Source organism: Haliaeetus albicilla, chromosome 11, assembly GCF_947461875.1.
Source record: "Haliaeetus albicilla chromosome 11, bHalAlb1.1, whole genome shotgun sequence".
NCBI classification, from domain to species: domain Eukaryota; kingdom Metazoa; phylum Chordata; class Aves; order Accipitriformes; family Accipitridae; genus Haliaeetus; species Haliaeetus albicilla.
The window spans coordinates 785,865-802,463 of record NC_091493.1 but is presented as its reverse complement, the minus strand read 5'-3'; the positions used below and the strand labels follow the sequence as shown (position 1 = coordinate 802,463).

At 38.4% G+C, this 16,599-nt stretch overlaps 1 long non-coding RNA gene across 1 annotated transcript in view; it reads right to left on the bottom strand.

Moving 5' to 3' along the window:
* Positions 1 to 16,292, bottom strand: part of LOC138687663 (uncharacterized) — a 48,782-nt gene extending 32,490 nt beyond the window's left edge. The window contains exon 1 of the long non-coding RNA XR_011326778.1: positions 15,318 to 16,292. This is a non-coding gene — a long non-coding RNA (uncharacterized lncRNA). The remainder of the gene's footprint in view (positions 1 to 15,317) is intronic.
* Between the last annotated feature and the right edge of the window lie 307 nt (positions 16,293 to 16,599).

The window sequence follows — 16,599 nt, the reverse complement described above, 5'->3', positions numbered from 1 at the left end:
CATCTGAGATGTTTAGAATGGATTTTCCATTTTCATATACTCAGGGCACAATTTTATTGTCACTGCTGCTATTAAAAAGCTACCATTTAAAACTTCAATTTGTGTAACGTACATGTAGAGTATCCTGGCTTTAAATTGAGAAAATAAGAGCTAAAAGATACTGAAAGAATACCATACTGAACACGTGCAATAAGTTTTGCTGAGACCATTAGCCCAATAGCTTGACTTATGGTATCATGGATGGAATTGCATTTTAAGTATTCACAACACAGCTTACTTACGAAATGTGAAAAAAAAATCCCTGATTCTGGAGAACAACAGTGCTAGGTACATCCTCTTAATGGAGGAGAAGTCCTGTAAACCAAATAGACCTATGAATAGGAGAAATAATTTCTGATTTCACAACAGAAGCAGAAGCAGGTTCTTAGCCTTTTCCAATAAGCTTATCAATGCAAAGGAAATTTATTTCCCATTGGGGCAGACTGAACTACTTTACCTGATAGACTCAAACGAGAGCAGAAATCACCGAGATTCCCCTTAATCCTCTCCTTCTCTCATTCAAGTATGAAATCAGCAGGTTGGTGATGGAAGAGAAGGGTTAGACTTTGAGAAAGCACTTTTATGATGTAACTAAGTCAAATCCAGCTGTTGTGGCTATTGAATGCAAAAATCAAAATCAACCAAATTTAAGAAAACAAATTAATGGGTGGAACTTCTAAACATCTTCACTGCAGTAATTACATTAATTGTAAAAGAATTACAGTTACAGACATCAGATATGCTGGGAATTGTGGCCACGAGTTAGGTCAAAATAATTTAAATACATCAGTAAAGAACATAGTGGTATTTTATACCACTGGGAGGAATCATAACCTACATGGCTGCTTCTGCATTATGAATGAATGCAAGAGTTAAACAGTTATATTTTCAAAGGGAGAGGTACTGAAGTGTTATCGTGATGAATACCAAAGTTGGGGAAAATGAAGGAAAAAACCAGGCAAGAATACAAGAAAAGTAAAAGGAAGGGCTAGCAGCTAGTGAAATTCTGTATTGAAAGTCTGTCCAAGCAAAACATGTATACCCTGACATTGCCAGCCCTACAGTCAGGAAATCAGAAGGACATTTGCACAGAGACATTCAGATGGAGACCACTACAGCACCAAAGGAGAATTTATTCTGGTACAGTTTGTGATTCATTAGCTGTACTTGAGAGTTAGAAGGTAAAAGGAAGAGAAGGCCTTGGTTTGTTGAGTTTCAACTTGGTGTATGTAACAGACCACATGCTGCCAGTACTAAACCCGTTTGTAAGTACTGCTGAAAGTGAAAGAAGAGACAGATCCAAAGTAACAGACCAAATTTTAGTAAAACAAATATCACTAATGTTCTTGAAATATGTGAGAACAGAGTATTACTAAGAAAGAGGGTTCCCAGATAAGCTACTAAGGGTTATTTAGTATAGAAAAAAAATAAAGTATGCAGAGAATAATTTATACAAATTCAATAATAATTTTTAAAACCTGCAATGAGGAGATCAAAAGATGTACCAAAAAATCGGAAGATGGCATAATAGTTGACTCAAGATATTTGTAGCACTGTCACTACAGTGTTGCTTAGAAGCTCCCATCACAGGTACTCAGTCAAAGGTTACAGAATCCGGGTAGAAGAAAAGCAAGTAATCACAGACAGAAAGAATGCTGTCAGAAACTATGTAAGGATAAAGAACAGATGAATGATATCGATTGAGCAGGTAATTGTAATTACCACCTTTATAGTCTAAAGCAGCACATGCTGCTAAAAGAATGAAGAATGGAAAAGTTCAAAGACAGGATGATGCACCAATAAAGCTTCTTGAACTACAGCAGTAGAAAAGTTGCTTTCTATACTCATGAAGCTATGGGAAACTGGAGGACAGCCAGGTTCTTGGAAAAGATCAATGTACATTCCAGGACCTAAGAAAGAGTACTAGAAAAAACATACAACTACAAATCAATCTCATTGATACTGCATGGAAGCAAGGTCATTATTCTGGAAAGGATTCAAAGATTAAAAACACAACTCAGAATAACAATGTGAATTGGTATGACATACTCTTGGAAGAGGCACAAGGGACAAACCTCAAGACCACGATCAGTCGTGTTCAAATATTTTAGTAATCATCTCTCTTGTTCGTTGACTTCACTAAAGCATTTGACTCAGTGGGAAATGACCGGTTATGGCTGATGATGCTTGAAATGGGTTTTCTATCATACTTAAGACGAGCTACTGTGTAAAACTTAGCACAATCATAAATTTGCTGTACAAGAAGTAAGAATAATCTAAGAGTGGCTCTCAAACAATAAAGGTGTACAGGAAAAGGTGAGTTTTATCATCCCATCCAGCATTCTAGCAGAGATGGCACAAAGGGAAAGCATTAAAAAATTTGAGAGGAAGTCTGTGACTTTAGGGATGCAGGCTGTATAATAATTGATTACCACCTGGTCTGAAGCTCCACAGAACATGTCAACATGGTATATATGCTAGGACTGTAGATTTCCATTAATCTCTTTAAGAAAAGAGGACATCATTCTATGGTTCTAATGGAGGAGAAAGAACATTAGTGGGTTGAAGAGTTTTCATATCTAGGCTCAAGTACTGACCAAAATAATTCCCATGAAAATAATACTTGAAGGAAATTAAGTACTACAGAACCAAAAAGACAAATGTATCAATGATCTGGAAAAAAATAGGGGTCAGCATGAAAAACACAAATCCATGCTTTTTGAAGACAATAGCCTGCTAAAAAGCAACATATACCTATGAGAGTTGGAGGCTGAGAAGAAGGGGTGCTTCAGAGATTGCATTTTGAATGCTGCTTGTTTTACAGAAAAATAGCAGAGAGACAGATTTGGGGGGTGGAGGTAGTAATGTTAGTTAGATCAAATACAACCACCCCAGATTTCAGAACAGTTTCAGCAAAAATCTTATAACTGGACGTTTAAAAGAGTGGTATGACAAAAGACCCTGTCAATATGATTAACACAGGAAAACACAAAATATGGTCACGTGATCAGGAGGGTAAAAAAGCAACAGCCAATAGAAGATAACCATTCAAGAAAGTATGGAAAAGAGGAAGAGAGGAAGACCAAGAAGAGCACCAATAAAAGATACAGACTGCTGGATTTAATTGCAAATCAAGCAAGCAAAAAGACTGGCAAAGAGAAACAACTGGTTTATCATGACATAAAGCAAAGGAGAACTCATATGAATAAGAAAATTCCTCAAATAGAAGTGCGCATAGAAGCCTCACAGAATTCTAAGGTCGTAAATAAGAAATATCTTTTCATCTTTAATCTTCTTAATCAGATATAAAACCCAACTGGTCATCCAGTTGACCTGATTACAAGGCTTCAGTGCTGTGCAGAGGTATCTGTGCTGTCATGGACCGTCCCAGCAGGAAGGCAATGCCAGCACGGAGGCCTATTTGGGTTAATGCAGTTTGCTTATTGGCAGACCCAGTAAGCCAGTGCGGACAGAAAAATTCTCTGCCAATTTTCTGTTAATGCGCTCTTTTACAGGCACTGCTTTTGGCTTCATCTTTTAACTAGCTTTTCCCTGTTGGTTCTTCATCACATTGGTAAAGTTTACACTGACAAATATCAGTTTTAAAGTACAGAAAATAGTATATGCAATGGAACAGTGTAATGATATTGGCAGTTTTCTGAGAGTAGTAAATCCTAAAGCCTGCCACTCAGCTTCAACTAATCTAGCTCTTACACCTAGGACTGAGTATCATTTGACTTTTTAGATCGCAACATTTTATGATCCTTGAAATTTTTAAGTATCCCACAAGTTGTCGAAGAATGATTAGTTGAACACTATTATTTCATTGGAAAGATGAACTTTGTGATGTTTCACATTCTATACTTTGCCTTTAACTATAAAGCTCAGTTAAATAATTTAATTAAAGTTTCAGTCTTTCCACTGACAGCACTAGACAGCCATTCTGTCTCACACTTAAATTTGAACATATCAATGTAACAAAACAATCACTTTCCACATGAATAAAAATCTAGAAGCCAACAAAGTTAAAGAAGCTTGTGTGTTTAATCCTGTCAGAGTGCAAGTCTTTGTAAAAGAAACCAACCAAAAATTGCAATGCACAGGTTTTCTTTCAAACCCACAGAACATAGTATTTTTCCCTTTGACTATGGCTATATCCCATATAAAAATATTCATTAATGCATGTATAAATTCTATATGCATCCATATATATTTAAAATTTATATATATTATATATAAATTTATGACTGCATTATAGGAAATCCGTGTCCACAACTTCAACTTACCCACCGAAGTCCTAAATAACATTTAATTCAATTAAATCAATAGTGTTTTATAGCGATCATAAGCGGGTCCAAAGCAGTTCATATTTCCTCCATTACAAGTGGTACTTCCAAGGTTGTTTTTCCTTCATTACGTTCAGCTGATCAGAATTGTGTCAGGTATTTGGAGCAAGCACAGTCCCAACTGTGCTATGGACATACTGAAAGAATTCTTGTTAATGTTTATGGACAACTTTCTGTTAGAGTACTAATTTGGCTGCGTTTTAGCTATTCTTCACACTTAGCATGGCTATTCAATTTATTTATAACTGGGCAAATAAGTTCTAACCTCATTTCCATCAGTATCTGGAACAGCTCCAGTGAAGCAAAATTAGTTACCCTTTTTTATATACCAGTGTAACAAAGTAGAACGTATGCCAGGAATTTGCCCATAAACTATGCCAAAGTTAGTCACCTCTCTTAGCGTTACAGTTTCTTATGAATTATATTATGTATATCATGAAATGAAAACATTTTACAGCATACCTTCAATATCAGGTTTGAATTGAATCCTATGAAAAGAGCACATATAAGAGGACATATATATGAAGAGTCTCATGCTAAGCTATAAGGAATTAATGCTATCGTGATCACAGGTCTCACAGTCAGAAGAAAAAAGGTTAATTGCTTCTTAATGATCTATTAATACAGTCCTTTTATTTTGTGAGTTCTGCATTCAGGAATGTATTTAAGCAATTACCTAGATTCAAGTTTGTTAATAGCCTCATTAAATTCTGTGGGCCTCCTCTCCTACCAGTCATTTAAAACATATTCTTGATTTGGGACCAGAGACCAGTAGATAAGTGAAGAAGTCAGCACGGAGAATGTTATGAAATTGCAACACTTTTAAAGAATGCTTTTATTATTTGTTGAACTCAAGATATTTAACAACGTGAGTGAATCATGGATGGGGAGTGAAGCTCTAGTGGGTCCCGATTACATTCTAGGAAGTACAGCTGTATCAAAGTAATAACACAGAAAATATCTAAACCAAGAAGTATACAGGCAAAGAGATTTTACACTACAGGAATTTTATGTGCAATATGCAACCAGGGATTGATGCAACCTGCCAACAGCAATCAAAAATATCAAGAGATTGTTTGGGATGCATAGTTTGTCAATACATTCACGCCATAGGTGGGCACAAGCACAACAAGCTACAGACATTTTAGCCCTACCAGTGTCTGAACACTGTGCATATCTTACTATCACAAGTGCACTCTTGTACGAGTGAAGCTCAATCCCAGACCCTGGATTATATCCTGGTAGAACTCCAAGGCAAAACAGAAAGACACCAGGACTAAAAAAATACCTGTAGGCATAAGAGTTCTCAAAAAATGTCAAAGTAACCTATCTTTTTTTTTTGCAGTGATTGTTCATGTGCACAGCTGGGTGACTGTTACCAGTATAAGCCTAACCTGTGTAGATTACAAACATGAAGATTTCCTAGAACGGTAACGGGAAAGTCACCTTTCAGAGAGCTGTATCAGGCGTGGTAACTTCCACAAAGCATACTACTTCGCAAAGGTGTGTACAAAACTTGAGACAAGTCTCGGCAACAGAGACTCATCAGAGGTGCTCTAAGGTTGCCTGTATTCTCCTGAAGAATGTTCAGGTCATGGATGCAGCTTGACCTTTGCAGAAAAGGTTTAATGTAGTCCTCCTATTCAGTGCAACAGCCTCTGAGTCTAGTTAACTTGATGGCCTTTCTGCCATGGAAACAAAGAGGTTAAGCCTCTTCCAAAATGGCTTTATCCTATAGTGATGGAGATGGAAAGCACCACCAAACATACTATGTGAATTGATTTTTTTGAAACTCAGACGACGTAAGGTTTAGGGATACACTGAGCCGAAGAGTTTTTTGACTTAAATTCAATTGAATAATAGTTTGAGAAATGAACTGGGGATATTAGAAAAAGAACAGGTAAAGAAGGTGAGTTGTTATGACTTGAATCTCTAGCTCGTCTAGCAGAGTCAACAGCCACCAAAGAAGCCATCTTCATTGCACCAGAGGAAGAGGAAGGGGACCATGAGACTGAAAGACTTTCTTATGAGAGATTTCAGCACCAAGCTGCAATTCCATTAGGGCTGGAATGCTTCACTGAACTCTGAAAGAGCTGTAGCTATTAAGAGAACAGCAAAGAAAACCAGCAGACATGTCTTCCCATGATAGAAGCAGAAGTTGCATCTCCTCTCTTACTGACTTACCAGACATCAGCAAAAATCCAAGTCTTAACCACAAAAATGTTTATCTTTCTCACTTCTGCCGGGGGCAGTTCAGTATTTCTGATGGCTTGGGCTTTAAAATGATTCGCAGCAGTTGTTTAAAACATGTCCACAAAATCATCTATTCTATGGTTGCATTTGGATTGAGTCATGTTCTGCAATATTTTTCTCTGCTACTCTCAATGTTAAGCTAGCCTCAGTCACATCACATATATTGTCCATCTGGCAGAGAATTCTGGCATGCAAATATGGCTTAATTGTTCCTTAGGTGCTTAAATCCAAAATGTAAATCCCTCGAATACTTGCTCGGCTACCACTTACAGTGTTGGTGCCTAAAGTCCTTACAAGTTTGCATTGGTACAGGTTCTCCAGGTACTGGAATCCCACATTCTGGAACAGTGGGCCTGGAATGAGCCAATGCCTTCTTTTTTTTTTTTTCTTTTCCATCTTAATTTTTTCAGCCGATCATATTTTGCAAAAATCAGAATGAATTCCCATGCAAATCCATCTCTACACACAGCGGCATTTTTTGGCAGTGTAAACAACAACAAATTGACCAAAGCTTGATTCCCAAAGGCTGAACCTCTCTTAGATGATTTTTTAGTTACTAAGAAAAGTTATAGACATCCAATCTTTTGCCCAAGGAATCATGATTTTGAACATCTAGGGATAGCAGACAACTATTATTCCTGTGCTGTGGATCCTGTGGCACTTAGAGCCTGAATGTAGGGTATGCATGGTATGAATCCATATGTTCCTGCTGGTTTCCATGGGAACCAAAAGTAGGAGAACATTTGTTTCTCAGTGAGGAAAATGACCTATGCCCGTCCACTTATCCATACACCCGCATACACGCATAAGCATACACAGTGTGTATTTACCAACTGCAGTCATTATGGAAAAGTGCAGATTTCCTATCCTTTCTCTTCCTGTGTGTAAATATCCAGGCATTACCATAAACCTTGGACTCATTCAACCAGATGTGCAGAGTTGCCTGTAAGAGGCACGGAGCTTATGTAAATAATCTACCTGTCACGGTTTGCTCCCAAAGTTAAATTTCCTCCTTCAAATAAAAGCAGAATCTAAGCCCTAGCTTCTCAGGATTGTTAGGCCAATGAACAACTGAACTTCATACGACTTCAAGCCCTTCAGTGCCGCATATCTACAAAGTTCAGTGATAGTAAACTAGAGTGAATGGAAAGCATCTATGTTTTCTCCTTCATAGCATTAACTTTAAAATAAAAATAGTTACACAAAAAAACCCTTTTTTATTCTGGAGCTTAAGAAACCTTATCCTTATAGGCTCATTTGGAGTATTTACCTGGGTAATCTACTATTTTTAATCAAAATGGTTTTAGGTAAGTATTAACTGCATTCACTAACATTTATGTACAAGATGTTCAGCACTGAAAGTAAAGCTTTGTAGTTATCTTGGAAGCCAAAACCTCCTAGATCTGCCACAGAATTAATGTGTGACTTTGTGTGAGCTGTTTAACCTGCATGTCCTCTTGCTCAGAACTTAAAAATAGGGCTAATGTCAACTGTCAGATGTGTTGGGAGAAGGACTTCATTAACCTTCAGATAAAGCACTCTAACATCCTGTGCAGAGAACAAGCTATATTCTTGGATATTTACACAAACCCCAGTGTAAAAGCAGAAAATGCTCTGTACAGGCATGCAAGACAAAGCCCCTGACCTGAATGCTTACCCTCTAAAATAAATATGCACCAGGAAAGTGAGCACAGTTACACCACCAAAACCTTCCAAGTTCTAAAGCTAGTTTTTATTAAGACACAAACCAAAACAAGGTGACTCTTGAAACAAAGAAAACTCAGATCTGTCGGGTATCACAGCACCTATGAATAACTTGCTAGTCTCATAAATTGATTATGTTACTCTCATAAAAAAGGGGGAGAGCGAACGGAATACAGCAATGAAAGCCAACACCTAAGCAAAACCGTACCACCAGATTCTGATTTCTACTTAACTGTGTAAAGATGCTGTAAATTCTAGAACTGCTGAGAAAATATTCCAAGGTCATACAGTTTGACAGAAATTCAGTATGTATTTTAGCAGGTCAGTTGAGTAGGTGAGGCTGCAAGATGCCAACCAATCATGGTTAGAAAATAAGCCAGATCAGAACACATCCGTTTAAAAAAACATCATAGTGAGTTCCCTCCTTCTTGAGCAGGTAAGTATTTCAAGCCCTGGGGCCCCTAAGGGACTTGGTTTTACAATAAATCTTATATAAGCTGGCCTACAGAAGTGACCCAAACTCCTCTGACAGTACAAGCTGCAAACTGAAAATAAATAACGTTTTAACATCAGAAAAGCAGTACTGTATCAGACAAAGGTCATGAGAGCCAATATCCTACCTTCAAGAGTGGTAATGAGCACTTTTAAGGTAAACTCTTCTAACTCGTTTAGCTTTTAAAGTAGAACTCTTGTGTTAACTATTTTTGGCCTAGGGAATTCCTGACTTGGATGATGTTTCTATAAATTTAGCATCCCTTCACAGACATTTCTTCCACTAACTCATTTCTTGAATTCATCCAAACTTTTAGCATCCACAACTTCTTTGCCGGGGGGTTCCACAGCTCAATTACTTGTTGCATAGGGAACCCTGCCCTTCTCTTTGTTCTGAAACTGGCTCTTACCACCTTCACTTGATCCACTTCATTCTTGTATGGAAATAAGAGTGTGAACAACCGATCCCAGTTTACTCTCTCCATTTGGTTTCATGCATCTCTATCAAATCACCGTTGAGTTATTGTAGTATATGCCCCTTGACTATGAAACTCAGAAAGCCAAAGAAAGGAATATGCAGTTCACTTCCCAGTACTTCAAGGAAATGAGACACCACTGTGTCAGTAATTTAAATTACCCCACAGCCCCCAGTGCCAACACAGACCACCAGTGGTCACAGGCCATAACCTGAGCACAGTAATTGCTTTCAGAGCCCTTTGGAGTAACGCTTCCTTTATTAGAAGCCCTGATTATTTGATGCATTTATAACTAACTTTTCATCCATTACTCTGGTGCTTTTATTTTTCAGATTGCTTTCTGACACATGAAATATGAATAAACCTGAGTTGCTTATCATAGAATTCACCCATTTTTCTAACTATAAGACGGTTGTTAATCATCTATTTGATCTAGCTGCCTATTTTGCATTCCTTAGTGTATTTGGGAGATTTGATTTAAAGAGGGATTCAGACCAAACACATGATGCAAGTGCTTCAGTGTTTCTTTCATCATTTAGCAGGAAAACTTTGAGCCACTTCCATGCAAAATAACAAACTGCATTGATTTTTTGGTGCAATTTTATAAAACACAAATGAGATGTCCATACTAGCAAGTTCCTCAAGTACAGAACAGAAAACTGTGCTTTTTAAGGCTGTTTAAGGCAAAGCTCTCATCTATGTCAGTAGCTATCTGTAATATGGAGTGTCACAGAGACTCTGCTGATGGTGTGGAAAAAGCTTTGCTGGAAGGGCAACTTCCTTGAATTCACAATGTCAGAGATATACCTGTGTAATGAGCAGTTTTTTAACAATGCACATCAGTAAAAGATACCGTTCCTAGCCAAGTTTAAAATATCTGTTAAGCTTCAACGATAGTGAATTTGCCAGTTTTACAGAGTAACACATCCCTTAACTGAAGAGATTTACAAAAAACATTTCAAAAAGCCTCAAAAAGATTGGCATTGTATTTTCGTTTGAAAGGTTCTCCTACATAATTAATTCCCCAATAAACAGTAGACAAATTCAGAACAGACTTGTCTGAAAATACATTTTACATGCTTACTAGCAGCCTTGCAAATACATATATAAGCTGTTTCCTGTTATATATACCATACAAATGGTTTCAATCACTTAACTGCTTATTCAGAAAAAAACCAACCCTACCCACAGCATTTGCAAGCCAAATAAATTTCATAATAAAAGAGTGTAATTTTAATAACTGGTTTTTATGGGGAACCAACAAAATATCTTCCCTGAAGCGTGCTGTGTATCCACAGAAATAATCTACATGTTGTTACATCCACCCCCACCTACAGTGTCTCTGTGTATCTCTTGCTGAAGCTAATATGCCTTCTACTTCCATCTTTTCCAAAACCCATAAAAAATATCATTTTCAAAATAAAAATAAAAGAAGAAGAGAATTTAAAGAGACAGAAAATGACAAGATTCCTAAAATTGGATTGGTAACTGCACTGACTTTAGTGTGACATATAAAAGAATCAGGTAAAAATGTAGTTGTCCACATAATAAGATCTCCCTGGAGCCTTCTCTTCTCCAGTCTGAACAATGCAACTCTCAGCTTGTCCTCACAGGAGAGGTGTTCCAGCCCTCTGATTAGTTCTGTGGCCCTCCTCTGGACCCGCTCCAACAGGTCCATGTCTTTCCTGTGCTGAGGACCCCAGAGCTGGACGCAGTACTCCACGTGGGGTCTCACCACAGCAGAGTAGAGGAGGAGAATCACCTCCCTCGACCTGCTGGCCACACTTCTTTTGATGCAGCCCAGGATACGGTTGGCTTTCTGGGCTGTGAGCACACATTGCCAGCTCATGTCCAGCTTTTCATCCACCAGTACCCCCAAGTCCTCCTCCGCAGGGCTGCTCTCAATCACGTCATACCCCAGCCTGCATTGATACCCAAACCACTGGCACAGGTTGCCCAGAGAGGTGGTAGATGACCCATCCCTGGAAACATTCAAGATCAGGTTGGATGGGGCTCTGAGCGACCTGATCTAGTTGAAGATGTCCCTGGTCATTGCAGGGGGTTTGGACTAGATGACCTTCGAAGGTCCCTTCCAACCCAAACCATTCTATGATAAACAGCTAGCCTTATACTTTTCAAGGGGAGACTATTCATTGTCTTCCATTTATAACCCCAGTGGCTTGCTTGTTGTTAAGCACTTCAGCAATAAAATATGCAGACAAGAGTGACTATAATCTTTGAGGAGAAAACATGACCATAGCAGACACAATTATTTTTATCTATAAAAAAAGAGAGAAGTACTGCTGTCTAAAAAATGGATGTTTCATGAACGATTCACTCCAAGGTTTCTTGCTTTTCTCAACTGTCTCTGCTCATCACTGCAGCTACTACAGCTCTTGAGTTTTCCATCTGCCTTTTTGGCAGGAACCACAGTGACAGGCCAGTACCTTCAAATTTCTCTCATTCAAGAACCATGAGGAAGTCCCTAAATCTGACAGATTGAAAATAACTGAAACAACACTGAAGACATTTGCTCCCTCAAATTATAATTTGTTTGTCGTCAGTACTATGAGCTGAAATTAAACTTGCCATGTGGCTAAAGTTACGGAACAAACCAAATACACCATGAATACTTTCAAATTTCAGCTTTAACCAACTGGATTTTAGGAATACATAAGAAAAGGGATGACAGCAGGAAAGACTGAGAATAAAACTTAATGATAAATGACTGAGTGGTAGGTACAGCAAATGCGGTTTTAATACACTGGGTATTTTCTCTGTTAGATGTAATTTAGAAGGCACTAATAGAATCCATCTGATTCTGGAGTGCAATTTTGTATTAATTGTGGGTGTGGTGGGGATTTAATTAGTAATTTGGTAGAAGTGTGAAGGTTGGTACCATTCATCAGCTGAATACTTTTGCCTATTAGGAAGAAAGTATTTAGCTGGAATGTTGACACCCCACCCCCCTACCCCCACCTACCTACCTACCTACCTTCCTTCCTTCCTTCCTTCCTTCCTTCCCTCCCTCCCTGGCTACTACTAACATCATTTACAGGGTCCAGCCTTAGGATCTACTGCTTCTCATCCCATCCTGACAGAGTGAGTTCAAAGGCAAGGTAACCTTGACACAATACTTTAAAAAGATTTTGCCCTTCTTTTCCCCCTCTTTCCTACTCACTGACTCTTAAGTTGGGCTGATCAAGCTGAAGTTCTTTCTATGAATCAGCAACCAACTAGAGTACTTTAACACTGATAGAAATGCTACAAAAGAGGAGTGTTTCTTCCAGCTCCTATTCTACTTCTGAAAGAGACAAGCAAAAATCTGAAAAATCAGGGAAGCTTCTGTTCTAATTTGGTATTATACATCCTTGCTTATTATCCTGATGTGAAATTTGCCTCTCACTCTGTAATTTGGTTTCTTCTTGGATTTAATTGCAGTAGAAGGAGTAAAGGGAATAACATGCTCTTTTGTTTCTATATAGTCTATGTTTGATCACAGGCATCCTTTTCTCTACAGTAAAATAGTTTGAAAAGAAATGCAGCATTCCCTCAATGTACGGGTATTTTTAGATAGGGACTAAACATTCTTCATTGTATATTGGTAATCTACTGATGAAAGACAGTGAAGTCCTGCCAAGTACAAAAGAAGGTAAGAAAAAACTGTGGTATGGCGCACTGTGACAAATGGCATCCTTTTAATATTTCAGATGATTACTCTGTTTCACCCCAACTATTGAAGTAGCTGTAGACAACTTTTATGTTACCTTGAAAAATAAAATAGATCTCAAAATCTACCATACTTGTACTAGTAATCAGTATTTTAGAAAGTCTAGCTTAAAATAGAACTAAGCTTTCTCAACAGTGTCCTACAAAGTTGGATGGAATACAATGTCTATGAAAGCAGACTGTTAATGAAACATGTTTCTTTAAAAAAAAGTTGTAAGCCAATAATCCTTTCCTCTACAATAAAAGACCCCCCCCAACCACGCATTACCAAGTTACAAAATGATGTTCTGCTGTCTCTTAAATTTAGACAAACTAGTAAAACCTTTCACATCTTCTACAGGTGGTGACAAAGAGGCTGAGGGTATCAAATAAAATTACAAAATACTTTATGTGTGGCAAGAAGTCCTGATTTAATCCCATAATAGCAACTGAGGCTATGGAAAAAAGTTTGTATAAAATATTAACTTACTGATTGTAAGCTGTTAAGACTTTTACCTGCTGTGTGCCCCTGCCTCTTTTCTGCCCCCTAGTCACTCCTGGGACAAGTCTTTGTCTTAGCTCTAATGGGTCAATTCTCAGCTGTCATCTTCTAGTTTTATTTTTATTGAGAAAAATATGAAAATGTCTCTGTGCTACATCATTTTTTTAAATGACTCTTCCTCAAGTAGCCTTTCTCCTTACCAATCTTACTTGGCTTCAATATAGTAAAATGCTACCTCTCCTAATCACTTCTCTCTCCCTCTTTCTCAGTGCCAGCATTATTAATTATGAGCCTGGGAAATTTTAGTAGTTGTCATATGCATCAAAGCCATACAAATGATGATAAATTCCTGTCTCCAAAAGTGCTTGCTTTACCTTACCTGGCTGATATAACTAAATCCTGACAGAAATAAGGAGTTACCGTGGAACATGCATTTATTTTTGAAGTGTAAGAGTCATTTTTATTGAGCTAACCTATATGGCAATAATATTTTGAAGTGCATTGTGCCCACAATATAGTCTAAGATAACTTTGGTTAGCCTTTGAGCTCTACCTTAAGTGGCAGTTTTAGCAACATAAAAATTTCAAACCACCTATACCTAAAACATCAAAAAGACAAAGAAAATAGAAAATTTGAAGTTTGCAAGACACAGTGTGTGTATACACATACAGCAGAAATAGTTATCTGAAAGTAAAGATGTGCTTCTGATTGTATTATGACTTGAATACAACTCTGTGACTTACTGTTTCAATCCACACACCGCATGAAGTCTAATTACTAATCCATTAATCCATTTTCATAGTTTCATACCCATCCTTCTGAGTCTCTCAGGTGTCCATCTGCAAGCCTAGGCCTTGCATGTAAGAAAGGAAAAGCAGGTGGTATGCGTTGGACATACAGACATCAGAACATGGTAGAACATGAAGTGATACTCAGTACTGCTGTATGTTACATAACTTTCTGACTCCATCCCCCCTTCTCTTATACAGACTTGCATTTTGGTGTGGTGCCAAAAGTCTGTAACAAAGGTGCACTTTGTGCCAGTAGAAACCCTTGATAGAGGCATAGTTTTAGTGATCAAAGCTCTAGTCAAAAAAGACCCAAACTTTCGCCAGCAGAATGTGGCTTTCAGGGAGCAAATGCAAGATAGTTTAAGGGGGATATTTTCTGCAGACAGAGCTGTACAGAAGTGACTGGTGCTGCACTAATATTAGGAGCAATTGTAGGGCAGACTCTTTCAAGATGTGAGTAAGATTAATAGCCCCAGCTGGAGGGGCTATAAGAAACCACATGCAGGTAACTATGGTCATATTCATTCATTTGGCTCAAAATACAAGGGTCCTGTGTAGACACACAACATCTCAAACTCCCTGTTGTAGGATATTTCTGCTCAGTGCAGCAGAAATGAGAGATTTCCACATTCTGACTCACAATGAGCTTACCCTAGAAGATGGCAGGGTTGTTTGCTGTCCTTTGCCAGGTGGCAACAGTTACTAAAGCTAAAACAATATTTTAAGTTTTTGCTAGCTGGGTCAGGTGTGTAATGAGGCATGATAGTGCCTGCCATAGCAGTATCAGCAAAAATCCTTACTGTAAATAGTTATGGTGACAAAACTGTTTCTACTGCTCTGACTTGTTTCTCTCTGATCAGGAATAATACTACGCCTGTAAAGGGGCATCTCCCACATACCGCACTGGAACTTTCCAACATGTTCTCACAAAAGTTCAAAGAAATTTTGGGCTATTCCATGCTCTTGTGTCCCTATGTTTGCATCCTTTTATTTCTGGTTCTCTTACCTTGTTTTCCATAGGCTTACACCTGCTCTTCCAGGTCCCATTCCAGAATATCTGTATTTGCAACAGGGGTTGCTCCTTCCTTTTCCTTACTGTGAGTGACTTCTACAGGCAGTCCAAGCAGCAGTTTGAAGCACTGTGCTCATGCCGCTCCATCCTGCTCTACACCAGCCCTTCAAAGGCAGAGCCTACTTCAGTGCTTTCCCTGGTCCTCTTTCTGCTCTCTGTGCCAGAGGTGCTTTGTTCATTCTTTGTTTCTATCACAATTTCTCTAAAAGTTCTCCAGGACAGCCTCTTGCCTGCTGCTGGGTGGGCTGTGCATGTTACACAGCTGGTTCCTATTTGCTACTCAGGCACGGATGGAAGAGGTGATGAGGCCACATTAGGCTTTAGGGGAGGGAGGCTGCCTGTCCTTTCACAGGCATCTCAGGATTGGCTGCTACCCACGGTGGTATCTCAGGTGCTGCAGGCTTTGCAATATGCAGAAAAATAACTGATATCTCAAATACTGCTATGTAGCCATTTGCTTTCGAAAAGTCAGTACTACAATAAACAGTGTTGGCTTGTTTTTGTTTTGTTTCAATATTCATTTCTAACATTCAGGAATTTGATACGAAACATTGTGAGAAGGCACTTACTTTTGTCTGTAGATGAAGTGGAGGAACTCTTGTTTACTGCGGGTGGGTTAGCATCAGGTCTGCAAAGAGTAAGTTTCCTTCCCTTGCAGCCAAGTGAGACTCAAGAGACAGCCAGGTGCTGAGGTAAACTGGAGCAACTTCAGTGGAGCCAGTCTATTTTTACAGGTAGAGCACATGGCTCACAGGATTCTCTGAAGAAGCCTTTAACTGTCTGTTTGGAGTTTCTTTATTGATAACTCCTCGATGGAACACATTTTCATGTACTACAAACTCCCATATTGTTGAGTTATGGTTGAATATTGAAAAGAGTCAGCAACTCACTGAGACATTTCAATCCAACAACTTTTCCTAGGGGAAAAAAAAAGTCAGCTAAGATCTAAAGAACTTTACGTGATGCGTTCTTACCATAAGCTTTGTTTTTTATAGGCTACGCTATCATATGGTGTACTCCTCACTTGTGACAAGACTGCAGAATTGTATAGTGGTTTGCTAAGTATCACAACACAATTTACTCTAACTATAGCAAATGAGTAATAACCATCTCGATTTCACAGCAGTTTATATGATGTGTATCTATTAAAACAGCTTGGTTTTTTATTGTTGTTTCTAATAACTCAATAAAAACACCACAGTATTTATGATTAAGA